We start from the raw sequence: 13,314 nt of genomic DNA, 5'->3' as shown, positions 1-13,314 counted from the left end.
TCCATAACAGTCACCATTGATAACTTTCATATCACTGATAGGCGCAATATGGTCTAAACAGCCCTTGCACCAAAAATAACAACAAAGGTCTTCTAAACAAGCTTCCATCTTATGGTTTGCCAACTGTTTTTTGTAATTGGTTATTGAGTTATCTCTGTGATCGCTCACTGAGGGTGATGGTAGATGGCTCTCTGTCTTCTAACTTCTCCACTAATGCTGGTGTCACCTAAGGTTCAGTTCTTTCCCCCACTCTTTTCCTCTTTTATATTAATGACCTTCCATTGACTGGAAATCCTATCCATAGTTTTGCCAAATGTTGCATTCCAGTTTGAGAAACCTTGCCCTGCTCAATCAGCATCAACTTCTCAAATATATGTTACCAATTCCTGAAATGCCGATCTCCAAGTAATTCTCCAGTGGGGCAAAGACAACTTAGTTGATTTAAATCCTTCTAAAACTCAGCCTTGTCTTATATCTCGCAAAAAGGATTCTTCTGCTCCTATGCTTATCTTTGGTAACACTCCAATTTCTAGGCAAGATGATATATCTCTTTTGGGGATTACGCTGACTTCTAATCTCTCTTGGCACAAGCACATTCAAATATTGCTTCCTCTGCATCTAAAAAACTTGGTTTTCTCTTTTGCTCTCCGCATTACTTTTCTTCCAAACAGCTGTACAAATCGCAAATCTGCGATTTATACAGCTGTTTGGAAGAAAAGTGAACAATATTCCCTATCATGGAATATTGTTCCCACATCTGGGGGGGGCCCCATAACCTCTCTCAGGCTTCTAGATTCCATTCAGAAGAGGGCAGTTAGGTTAATTAATGACTCATCTCTAACAGAGTCTCTCCACTCGCTGTCTCATAGACGTACTGTTTCTGCTGCATGCCTTTTCTACAGATACTTCCATGGGCACTGTTCTTCTGAATTGGCTTCTATAATTCCCACTCTCTCCTTAAAACAGTCCGAACACATGCCACCACCAGCCAACATCCATTTACTATCCAACTTCAAACTCACAGAAACAACTTTTCATCTTCCTCGGTTTTTTCATCCAACTGCTGTTTCCTGGAACAATCTTCCTTCATATGTATTTCCAGAAAATTACAGTCATCAGAAGTTCAAGTCTAATGTCTAACAAATATCTTCTTTCGTCTTCTCAACCTCCAACCCAAGCACGGTACTAAGTACCATACGTTCTAATACGTCTCATGTTTTGAGGTTTTCATAAAAAAAAAAAAAAAATGAAAACAATCTCGATACACAGAGTCATGCGTCCATGGAATAGATAAATAAAATAAAAGCCTGTATAAGGTGAAAAACTCACACAGCATAAAAGTAATAAAAATTTATAACATCGAAGTCATAAATTAAACATTATATAAAACGTATAATATTATATTAAACTTCCAATCAGCTACACAAATTTCACTTTTAAATAACTAAAAACATCATATTAATTTAATGATGTAAAACAATACAAAAGACCCAAAAACATAGCTATCAATAAAACTAAATAGTAAACCCACCAACATATTTGAGTTAGTCAGAGACTGTCTGTTACCATTAACTACTAGAAATAGTGAATTGCCTATTCGAAGCTCTTCGCGTAAAAACAGTGTTTGCAAAAACTTGTAATGCATTCAAAGTTTGTTCATCTCGAACAAACATCCATTCCTGCCCTAAAGTCATATTCCCAACATTGACCATTAATCTCTCTCTAAAATCGCTATATAATGTACAATCATAAAGAATATGTTTCCAATCTTCTAAACAACCACATCAACAAAGATCCATGTCAGACAACTGAAAATGGAAAAGTTTCGCATTTAAAGAACCATGTCCAGTAAGTAAATAAGACAAATACATTCCCATAGAGAACCATCTCTGGTTCTTATTCAAGAATAAAGTAATGACAGGGAAAAAATGCTCTGGTAACCAGACCTTTGGAAGTCATGTCCCATCTTGTTTGCCAAATATTAATCAGTTCATTAAAACATCTAGTTTTTAAACTTATTGTGCCAGTGTCGATGCTTATCTGAAAAATTTCAGCTGATCGCTGTTTACAAATGCGGTAACATAAACCTGTAAAAAACACCATCAAGTCCAAAGGCAATGTTCCAGCAAGAACCTTTAAAGCTGGTGTAGAAACAGTCCTGCATACCCTCAGTATGACCAGAAGCATAGTTCGCTGAGTGAAAATCAATTTTGAACTAAACCAGACAGTGCCAACCCTATGGAACCATACTCCTGAAGCATAGGTGACCATAGGGAGAAATACTGCCTTATAATATATCGACATAGTTTTACGACAACCTCCAATCAGTACGTGATATTCTAACCAATGCCCTAGTAAATCCTTTAATTTTCATGGCAATATTTATTTTAAATAAATGGGTATGAAAATTTAGCTTATCCATGGTAATTTCTAAATATTTTAATTCTTCAACCATTGGAAGTTGTTTGTTACTAATTTTTATTTGAGGTGGACGATTAATGTCAAGTTTAGAACCAAAGACCATCATTTTCGTTTTATTAGGACTAATCACTAATTTATTATCGACAGGCCATGCTGAAAGATCAGCAAGAACATAATTTGTGGTATTTTCCAAAGCCTGACGAGAGTTTTTGTTAATCAATATGGTAACATCATCTGCATATGCAATTATTTTAGTAAACTGAAAATCTCTCGAAATCCAATCGTGCAGAACCATATTCCATATAAATGGGCCTAATATTGATCCTTGAGGACAACACCCTCTCGATATCTCCTGAGAAACCTGCATATGCCTTGTTTGACCACAACAAATCTATCAGAGAAATGAATATTTGATGTGGGCAATGAGCTGCCTGAAGACGTTCCAGGGTGCTTTCCCACCATAGGTAGTCAAAAGTGCCCTCGAAGTCAACAAAAATTGCCAACATATACTTAAACGATGAATTTTTAATTTGAGAAACTAGTTCCACCAAAGCGTTCTTACATGACTTGCCAACACGAAATCCAAACTGGTTAGAAGCTATTAGATTCTGAGACTGTAATAGTTCTAAAAGTCAAAGAGCCATTAGTCTTTCCAATAGTTTCCCGAGATTTGCCAATAAGGCGATCAGACGGTATGATCTAGGTTCTGTTAATGGTTTGTTAGGTTTACGAATGAATCAATTTCAACAAGGCTGTCTTCCAAACAACTGGGAAAATACCCTCCAATAAATAATCATTGTATAATAACATAAGGGTGTATTCGTAATTTAATAAATCTCAATATAAAAATGTTCTCCACCAAGTCCAAGCCTGAACACTTCATAACATTAAGTTCCTAGCAACATTACCTAATTCATCAGGAAGCATGGTCTCTCCGGAGAATCAGAAATATATTGCAAATTGTCGTTCCAGATTCTAGAATGTTTCTCAGAATCAGCAACAGGATCATCTATGGGAAATAATCTATCCAAAATGTGGTTCACTAAATAAATAGGAGCCTCCGTAGCCAGGTGGGAAGGAGCAGCAGTGCATAGCACACGCTTCTTGATTAGACCGGGGTTCGAGCCCGTCACCACCAAATACGGAGGATGCGGAAAGGTCAGGGAATGACCACCACATATCCCAGAGCAATATGGCCTTAGTTGCTAATGCTCCTAAAAACCAAAAATAACAAACAACTGAATAAATGCATAAAAATATATGAAACACTCTTCTCATTTATTATACCTTAGCTATAGAAGCAAACATTTTTAATGTACATTTTAAATTTTCTAATTTCCGCCAAACCTATTTTGCATCTGAAATCAGCCACACAGCCTGAGACCAATATAACTGCTTTGCCACATTAGCTACAGTATTGCCTAGCAGCCAAGGGAAGGTATACCAGATACCTTTAAGAATTAATGAAACACATTCCTGCTTTTTTCTGAAAGTTTCAAATAAATGCATGGTAAATACTGACAAATAATATTTTTTTACTAACAATTTTCTTTACATATGCTTGTTAAATTTTAGTAAAATATGGAAAGTGAAAACAAAATTCAGTTCAGTACACATAAAATGGTTTGATGGATAAATGAAGGGGGATTTGCTTCCACTGCTTGTAATAATGGAAGCAAATCCCTCTCCAATAAGTAAACAGAAAGAAACAAAGTTGCTAAAACATGTTTTAGCATCACAAATTCCAGTTTACCCATTTTGGAGATTGCTATGGCAACTCTATCCATGTAAGCATCTGTGCAGTGTGTCTCATTGTGTCTATATAGGAGCTCATTCTTCTGTTTGAAAGATGAAACTACCTTGAGAAATATGGATGGGGAAAGACTATTAACTTCTTCACCCAGGGTTGGTGAACGGAGCGAGGGGTTGCTCTTGCGGAGAAGGGCTTGAGTTTTGCAAGTTGCAGTGTCTGGAGACTGGGCACCGGCGAGGTGGTCTGATGGAGGAGTACAAGGCCTTGAATGGTTTGAGCATGCTCAATGCTGATGGGATGCTGCCTCTTGCTTGGAATAATCACCTGAGAGGGCATAAATTCAGATTCAGGAGGGATAGATGTGGGATGGATGTGCAGAAGTTTGCCTTTGGCCAGCGGGTGGTTGGTTGGTTGGTGGAACAGACTTCCATCCCTTGTTGTGGAGGTTGATAGCCTAAATAAATTTAAGGCTCAGCTGGACAGGTATTTTGAACGAATGGAGGGTTGAAGTGGAAGGGTTTTTTTTTTTTTTTTTTTGGCTGATGCTGCATAAGCTTGCTTTCTTGCATCATATGCCTCTACTAATGCTAATGCTAATAACAACAATGCTCTTTACCTTTCTGTTGGTTGGAAAACAACATAGAACTACTGGAAAAATATAAAATTTGTTCATAAATTTTGACTCTTCTTCATTAACTGAATATAAATCTTTTCAGTTCATTAGTTATTACCAGGCTATGGTTATTTTCATCCAGAATAGTATGTTATTCTGAGTTTACTGCTACAAGCACACACCTTGTTAAACCTCAGCTATTATTCTTTCAGTCCAGCGGCCTAATTTTTTATAATCCTGTTGAAGCAGCATACCTTGATTACTCTCATTAACCACCCTGCACACTTCTGTATAAGTTTCTTATAATCTCATTAAAGTACCCTCCCCCCCATGAGGGGCCACAAGAGTTTTTAAATAGTCATTGTATCTGTTTATTGCAGCCAATAAACCAGTGCCACATTTAACACTGCATTTTTCATGGCAGCACACATATCTGAATTAGTGGCAACATATTATTGTTGTTGTTAGCTATATGGTGCAAGGAAGCCTGAGGCTTTTGCTGCACCAGCCAAAAAAAAATTTTTTTTTTACCCTGGGGAGAAAGGAATCGCACAGAAAAAGAAGAATGATGATATCCAGCCCAGTACGTGAAAACTGCGATCAGTTTCCCTCAATGCAAGAATTGCCTGAAAATTCATCACAAGCTTTCTATAGCATCAGTATAAAAGATAAAGAATAAAATTATGAATTCATTAGCAAATGGAGGGAGGGATCAAAGGATTACTGTTAAAAAAAAATTACACTGCTGCTATGCTATATAACTCATTGACTGTTGCTTGGAATCTGGCAGATACCACCCTTTTCATTATTATTTATTTATTATTTTTTTTTTCCCAAACAGGAATAATTTAAAAAAAAATCCTTTTGAAATTTAAATTTGTATTCATTTGTGAATCATCCAAGAAAGAGTAAGGATGCCATCAACATTTAGTATATTCAACCTATTTAAAGCCTTAAACTCTTCAATCGGTCCTTCTGGCAGAAGTCTAGTATCCAGATGTTACAATTTACAGAAGGCCTGATTGAAGAGTTTAAGGCTTTAAATAGGTTGAATATACTAAATTCAGTACTTCCCATTTAAGATAGATAAGTGAATGTAGCAATGGAAACAAATCCCCCCCCCCTCCAATAAGTAAACAGAAAGAAACAAAGTTGCTAAAACATGTTTTGGCATCACAAATTCCAGTTTACTCATTTAGGAGATTGTCATGGAAACTATCCATGTAGCATCAGTGCAGAATAATATACCCAACTGGTATATTCTGGAATTGCTAAAATACTGATCAATATTGTTCATAAATATTAAAAACAGTAAAGGACACAACACTAAACCCTGGGAGGCCAACTCATAATGTCAGTCATTAATAACTGCTCTCTGTCTCGTGCCATTGAGTAATCTCTTTATTCATAGCAGTGACTTTCTCCCAGTGCCTTGTCCAGGGGCATTGTAAATATATAAATAAATATCCATTTCTACTATGGATGGCTATGGCCAGAACAGTTTATCACTTAATTATAACAGTTTTATTGCACCTAACAATGGCTGTGCACTTTTTGTAGCAGCATATGGGTGTAATCACTTTTGTGAAAGCCAAATATCTTCTTTTACCCTTGACAGTAGTTATATTTTTAAAAAAATCCCACATCAGTACATGTGTGATCACAAAATAAAACCCAATAGTTTTTTTTTTTTTACACCAACACATTAGGATACATTACAGTTTACAATTTTGACATTGAACACACTCACGAACTATATTTAGCAGCCAAGCTGACTTGAACCACTATTCGCTCGAACACGTGTGCATCACCCCTCAGCTACAACTGTACTAACTCATTCTGTCTGAATAGTTGTTTGTTATGCTCATCGCAGCCATTTATTCGATAACATACTCCTACTGCACACCTGCCAACTTCCAATTTTTGAAAAGCTGGAGATCTGGCAACTGTAAGCAGGAGGAAACAGAATTTTCAGAAGAAGCTGGAGGAAAGCAGAAGGTTTTTCAGAAGAAAAAGTGAAGGTTCTGTACACAGTTTACTAATCATATTCAAATTCTGCACCTGCCCCCAAGTCAGAAGGAGCACCTTGTTTCTGATATTCCTATAATGTCCACATTTGATGACAACCAATACTTCAATTTCAATGAATTTATTTGTTGCGCTCCTAGCATTGGTGTATAAGCAAGTATACGTGTGCCCATTTGTGCTTTTAGTAACTCCAACGTAGCTGGTATAATTGCTTGTCTCATAACTGCCCTAATAGGCATTGTGACCCCCCTACTTGCTTTCCAGGCTACTGCATGTATGAATAGAAGAACTCCAAGAATCAATTTCAACTTTGTTAATATCTGACATTAACCTGTTTGTGTGTGTATCATCCGAAACTAAAAGTTTTTTGACCCAGCTAACAGTGCTGCAATAGCATCAGTAAATATTCTTACATGCTTCTATTTAAATAGAACAAAAACAATAAAATCACATTACATTGAATACTATTTTAATGAAAATTTCATAATAATGAAAATGTTTCCAGATCCGGCTGACTTCCCTTATCGTAGCAATTTTGCTACAGTGAATTATTTTCAAAAGTCTACATATTTCTTAAAATATATTGGTTTGCCTACTTAAAAATTACAAATGACACTATGAATAATCACACAAATAAGGGAGGTTTCAGAATTTCATATCTCCATTAAGTTTTCAATATATTTGAATGATTATGCAGCAGATCTAATTTGGTACAGCATATTAGCATCGTTGATCCTCCCAATCAAGGATGAGGGGACCAAAGATCATTTTAATTCACAAAAAAATAAATAAAAAATAAATAAATTAAATATACATTTACTGCATCATATTTCAATAAAGTATACATTACTAAAATTTCACACAATACAGATTTCTTATAAATACCATATGCTTTTAAACGAGTATCTCTGAATAACTATTTTTATTTTTGCATTATATGTTTTGCCACTTTATTTATTATTGATTTTAAAGTTCATATTTAAGTAACATGAATTGTAAATCACTACAAAAGTAGCAATCTCCAATTTATATATTTAAAGTGATTTACAGCAATGACTATAATTTCTATTATTTCTATTATAATTTCTGATGGACTGGTTTAAATTAAACTATATTAAAATAAATAAAATAAAATACAATATAAAATATACATAAATAAGGCACTAAAACAGATATAAAATAAAATAAAAGTGTTAAAATACATAAAATGCATAAAATAGAAGCTTTTAGGGCAAGATGTCCCTTCAACAGAATCCCTTAAATAATTAATAAATAATAATAATAACAATACGAGAAAAGGAAATAGACAACCTATACATTTCGCTTCTCCTGTAGGTATCTATCGAGCTGAATTCCCTGAACTGTCAGATTCTATAAACCATGTAGCATTAGCATTAGTAGAAGCATTTGATGCAAGAAAGCAAGCTTATGCAGCATTAGCCAAAAAAATTAAAGTAAAATAAATAAATAAAAAATAACCACTTCCACTTCACCCCTCTGTTCGTTCGAAATACCTGTCCAGCCGAGCCTTAAACTTATTTAGGCTATCAACTTCCACGACAAGGGATGGAAGTCTGTTCCACCTACCAACCACCCGCTGGCTAAAGGCAAATTTCCGCACATCTATCCTACATCTGTCTTTCCTCAATTTGAATTTATGCCCTCTCAGGTGATTATTCTGAGCAAGAGGAAGAATCCCATCAGCACTGAGCATGCTCAAACCATTCAAGGCTTTGTACACCTCTATCAGATCACCTCGCTGCTGCCTAGTCTCCAGACACTGTAATTCGCAAAACTTAAGCCTTTCTTCGTAAGAGCACCCCTTTGTTCCATTCACTAATCTTGTTGCCCTTCTCTGTACTCGTTCCAGCAGCTCTACATCCTTCTTGAAATGAGGTCTCCAGGCTTGTATACAGTACTCTAGGTGTGGCCTGACCATTGCCTTATACAAGGGAATAATCACCTCCTTATCCCTGCTAGAAAAATTCCTATATATCATTGACAATACACCATGAGCTACTCTTGCAGCCTGTCTGCACTGTTCAGAGAACTTCATATCTGCCTGCACAACCACCCCCAGGTCCCTTTCGTTCTCTACCACTGTCAGTGTAGTACCACAGAGTTGATACATTGCTCTGGGGTTGCTGTTTCCCATATGTAGTACTTTACATTTGTCAATGTTAAACTTCATTTGCCACCTCTCAGCCCATCTGCTCAACCTTTCCAGATCCTGTTGCAGCAGCATAGTGTCAGTAGTGTCCTTGACAACCCTACCAACCTTCGTATCGTCTGCAAACTTGGACATTAAGCTTGATATACCATCATCAATATCATTTATAAATACAGAAAACAATAAAGGACCCAATACTGAACCCTGAGGGACTCCACTAATAACATTAGTCCATGATGAGCAGTGTCCATTGATTACCACTCTCTGTCTTCTCCCCCTCAACCACCCCTTTATCCATAGCAGCAATTTGCCTCCAATGCCACACTGCTCCAATTTGTGCAGCAGTCTTCCATGTGCAACAGTATCAAAAGCCTTTCTAAGATCCAAGTATATAATATCAAAGTTATTCCCTGCATCCAGTTCTTTTGTGACTGCATCATAGTATCCAATCAAATTGGTCAGGCAAGACTTCCCCTTAACAAAACCATGCTGTGTCTGAGCTATAACTGAAGTCGTGTCTAGATGATCCTGCAGTGCTTCTTTGTAGGTAACTTATTTTAGTAATTTATAACTTGCTGGATAAAATAAAACTTCCTGCAATCCAGTCTAAACATCCCCCCCCCCCAACTTAAATTTATGGCCCTAGTTCCAGATTCATTTATAACCATGAAAATTTCATCATTCATTTTACTTATGCCTCTTGAAGCCTGAAACACCTCAATCAAGTCTCCTCTAAGATGTCTAATTTCCAAACTGTGCAACCCAGATATTTCCGGTCTTTCCTCATGTGGACACCCTTTTGCTGATCTCTCCAGGCGAGTTACCAGTCTTTGGACCCTTTCAAAAAGCTTGATGTATTTTTTTATATGTGATCTCCACACTTGAACACAGGTATTCCAAGTGTGATCTAACAATAGCCTTATATAATGGGATTATGATGTCCTTATCTCTACTAGCAAATGGTTCGATATATTATCGATAGGACATCATGGCCTTTCCTTGCAACCTTTCTACAATGCTCAGAGAACTTCATGTTCACATATATATATACGTTGACCATATCATAACTCCCATGTCCCTTTCTTTCGCTACTGACTTTAGTTCAACTCCACCAAGTGTATAAGTTATTTTGGAGTTACTGTTTCCCAGGTGTAAGACCTTGCACTTTGCTGGATTAAAGCATAGCTGCCATTTTCTGACCATCCCTGAAGTCTATCTAGGTCATCTGAAGAAGCTCTGCTTGGCCGTGATTATTAACTACTCTACCAATCTTTAGATCATCTACAAATTTAGACACCACACCCTTTATCCCCTTATTGGGATAGTGGTGAATCCTTTCTACTCTCTCTCTCTCTCTCTCTCTCTCTCTCTCTCTCTCTCTCTCTCTCTCAGGGTACTTCAGAAATTTTTTTTGGCTGGTGCAGCATAAGCCTCAAACTGCCTTGCACCATATGTTAATAATAATGATATAAGAATAATAATACTGATGCTTGGGGAACCCCACTTCTTACATTAACTCAATCTTAGGAATAACCATTTATCACAACCCTCTACATCCTGCCATGAAGCCATCCTGCTATCCACCTAAGGATTTTCAATGTGATTCCATTCTGTTCCAGCTCATATGGGACTGAGTCAAATGCTTTGCTGAAATACAAATAAACAATGTCAAAATTATTCCCTAAATCCAGCTCACGAGCGACTCTGTCAAAACAGCTAACCAGATTTTTTAAACATAATTTTCCCTTTACAAAACCATGCTCCATATCCTTCAGAATTTCATTTCTATCCAAATCATCTTGAATTCCACACTTAATCATTGCTTCCATGATTTTCCCTACTACTTAAGTTAGACTGACCAGTCGGTAATTTCCCACTACACTTTTAGAAGTGCCCTTATGTATTGGAGATACAGTGGCACTTTTCCAATCCAAACGGAATCTCTCCTGAGTCCAGTGATGCTCTTATAATTAGCCTCAATGGTTCAATGCACTCACTTACTGCCTCCCTTAAAATTATAGGGTATATGCCATCAATTCCAGGAGTCTTACTCACCTGTAGGCTTGAAAGTTTTTCATTAAATAATCGTGTGAAATTTCAGTATCATTAATTACATATTTTTCAACTTCACTCCCATAATTTCTCACTGACACACAAAGGGTTTTATGGCAATTTGGGTACAAATCTCTACAGTGAGGGTCTTTTCTCATACAGTCGTCCTTCTGCCATACTCACCATTTGAGTTGCCCATCTTTGGAAGCTTTCAAGAAGCTTTCATCAAGCTTCTTGAAATGTTATGCTATAACATTACATCTCAGATGTTATGCTATATTCATTATAGCAAAATTTTGGTAAAATTAAAAGGATTCGTGCACCCCTGAGAAGTTCACTGTAATGCAATTTTTACTGTACATAACAGAAGTAAAAAAAAAAAAAAAAAAAACAATGTGTGTGCTTGCAGTAGAAGAAATTTCAAAGAATGAAAAAGTGACAATTTATATATATACTGAAATTAATAAAATTCCATCCTCAATTGCATCATTAAAACAATACTTGTTTGAGGGATGTAACTGTGAAAGAGATAAACAAAAAAAGATTCAACCTAAGCAAAACTTACAAAATTAGATTACGAAAGCGTAAAACTATACAGAAAGTATGACTACACATTTTGTGCATGCATTAGCATTAGCATAGGCATATGGTACAAGAACGCAAGCTTATATAGGATCAGCCAAATGCCCCCCCACCCCATTTCACCCATCAATTCACTACAAAAGTTTGTCTAGTTCGGCCTTGAATTTATTTAAGCTGTCAACTTCCACAACAACAGATGGAAGTTTGTTCCGACAATCAACCACCCAATGGCTAAAAGCAAATTTCCACACATCAATTCTAAACAGTCTTTATGCCCCCTCTGGTACGGAATCAGAGCAAGAGGAAGGATCACATCAGCTTGCTTAAACCATTTAAGGCCTTATACACCTCAATCAGATGACTTTGCAAGTTCATGTGCATACACATGTTCACTCACTCTAAGATTAGATATTTGTGGATGCAGAATGTTGGGGAGGGCTATTAAACTGTTCATGCAATTAATGTTTTATTTTGAATTAAAAGTTAACAGTATTTCAAAATAAATGTACAGCTAGGCCTCGCATAACGCGAGTTCGATTAACGCTATATTCAGTTAACGCTATTTGAAAAATGATACCACTTTTCACTTTACACGATGCAAATTTCCAGTTAGCGCAATCATTTTTTTTTTTTTTTTTTTGATGCGATATTGAAAAAGATTTGAATTGCGCATTAAGCTTACCATGAGTTGTATGGTCAATAAACAAACGTTTGCCTGCTGCCCACCTCGGTGTGTTCCATCAACCATCGGAAGAAGACGTGTTTGTTTCCTGCTAATAAAGTCAATGCAGACTTGCATTTAAAAATTCAAATTTTTAAATGAGCCAGATGAAAATGTTACCACGAAGGAGATAACGGTAAAAGAATTAGATCAAATCTTTCGTATCGCATAGAACCTCAAACAAAAGGTTTGATGTTCTCTGCGATATTTATTTCACCAGAGCCCAGAGAAGATTGTTGTCGGCTATCGGAAATTGATTGATGAAAAGAGAAAGTCAACACTGTTCAAATATTTCCGCAACAGTAATTTCTTCATTGTGTATTTTATGTCAGAGGTTCCCAAAGTTTCTCGGTTCACGGTGCCTTTAATGTCTCAGTAATTTTTTCAAGGCGCACCCAGACCAAAAGAAATACCTAACAGTTTCGTTTAGTAGTTAGGTCCAAACAACTTAATAAGAAATGCTGAAACTGTGAACTACCTCGAGCTAGTAGTTCGCGCGGTGTCCGACAGATGTCGAGTATCGCTGTGTTTCCCTCGAAAATTTAAAATATTCCGTGGCGCACAGTTTAAGAACCGCTGTTTTATGCAATAAAAATTTAATTCCATAATTATTTTCATTATCTTTTACATTATATACAGTTAAAAAGTTATTTAAAAGGTATTTTTAAAATTCTTTATGGACATTCCAGAAGGTCAAAGACCAATTATAATTTTTCCTATTGGTTATGATATTCGATTAATGCGTTTCCGTTTTGTGCGATGCGCTCGTGTGACGAATTAATCACGTTAATTGAGGCCCGCCTGTACTAAAAATGATTCCAAGCTTTATTCTGGTGACAATTAACAACATTGAATTATCCAATATCAAGTTAACAGAGTTTCTTGTAATCTCACTGCCAGCATATTCCACCCACTTAGAAATCTGTGGGGGGGCATATCTCGATAGCTTTCTCTATTCTGCTCACATTGCTTTT

The 13,314-nt window shown here is 36.4% G+C and overlaps 1 protein-coding gene across 1 annotated transcript in view; it reads right to left on the bottom strand.

Annotated features, from left to right (window-relative positions):
- The window catches only part of LOC150088438 (uncharacterized), a 225,418-nt gene that overhangs the window by 82,266 nt on the left and 129,838 nt on the right, over positions 1-13,314 (bottom strand). The gene's annotated exons all lie outside the window — the stretch shown is intronic.

The sequence above is a fragment of the Mastigoproctus giganteus genome, chromosome 3 (genome assembly GCF_048544385.1).
Source record: "Mastigoproctus giganteus isolate SK-2022 chromosome 3, ASM4854438v1, whole genome shotgun sequence".
NCBI lineage: Eukaryota > Metazoa > Arthropoda > Arachnida > Uropygi > Thelyphonidae > Mastigoproctus > Mastigoproctus giganteus.
Note: the sequence above shows the minus strand (reverse complement) of the source record. Positions and strands in the feature narration are given on the sequence as shown.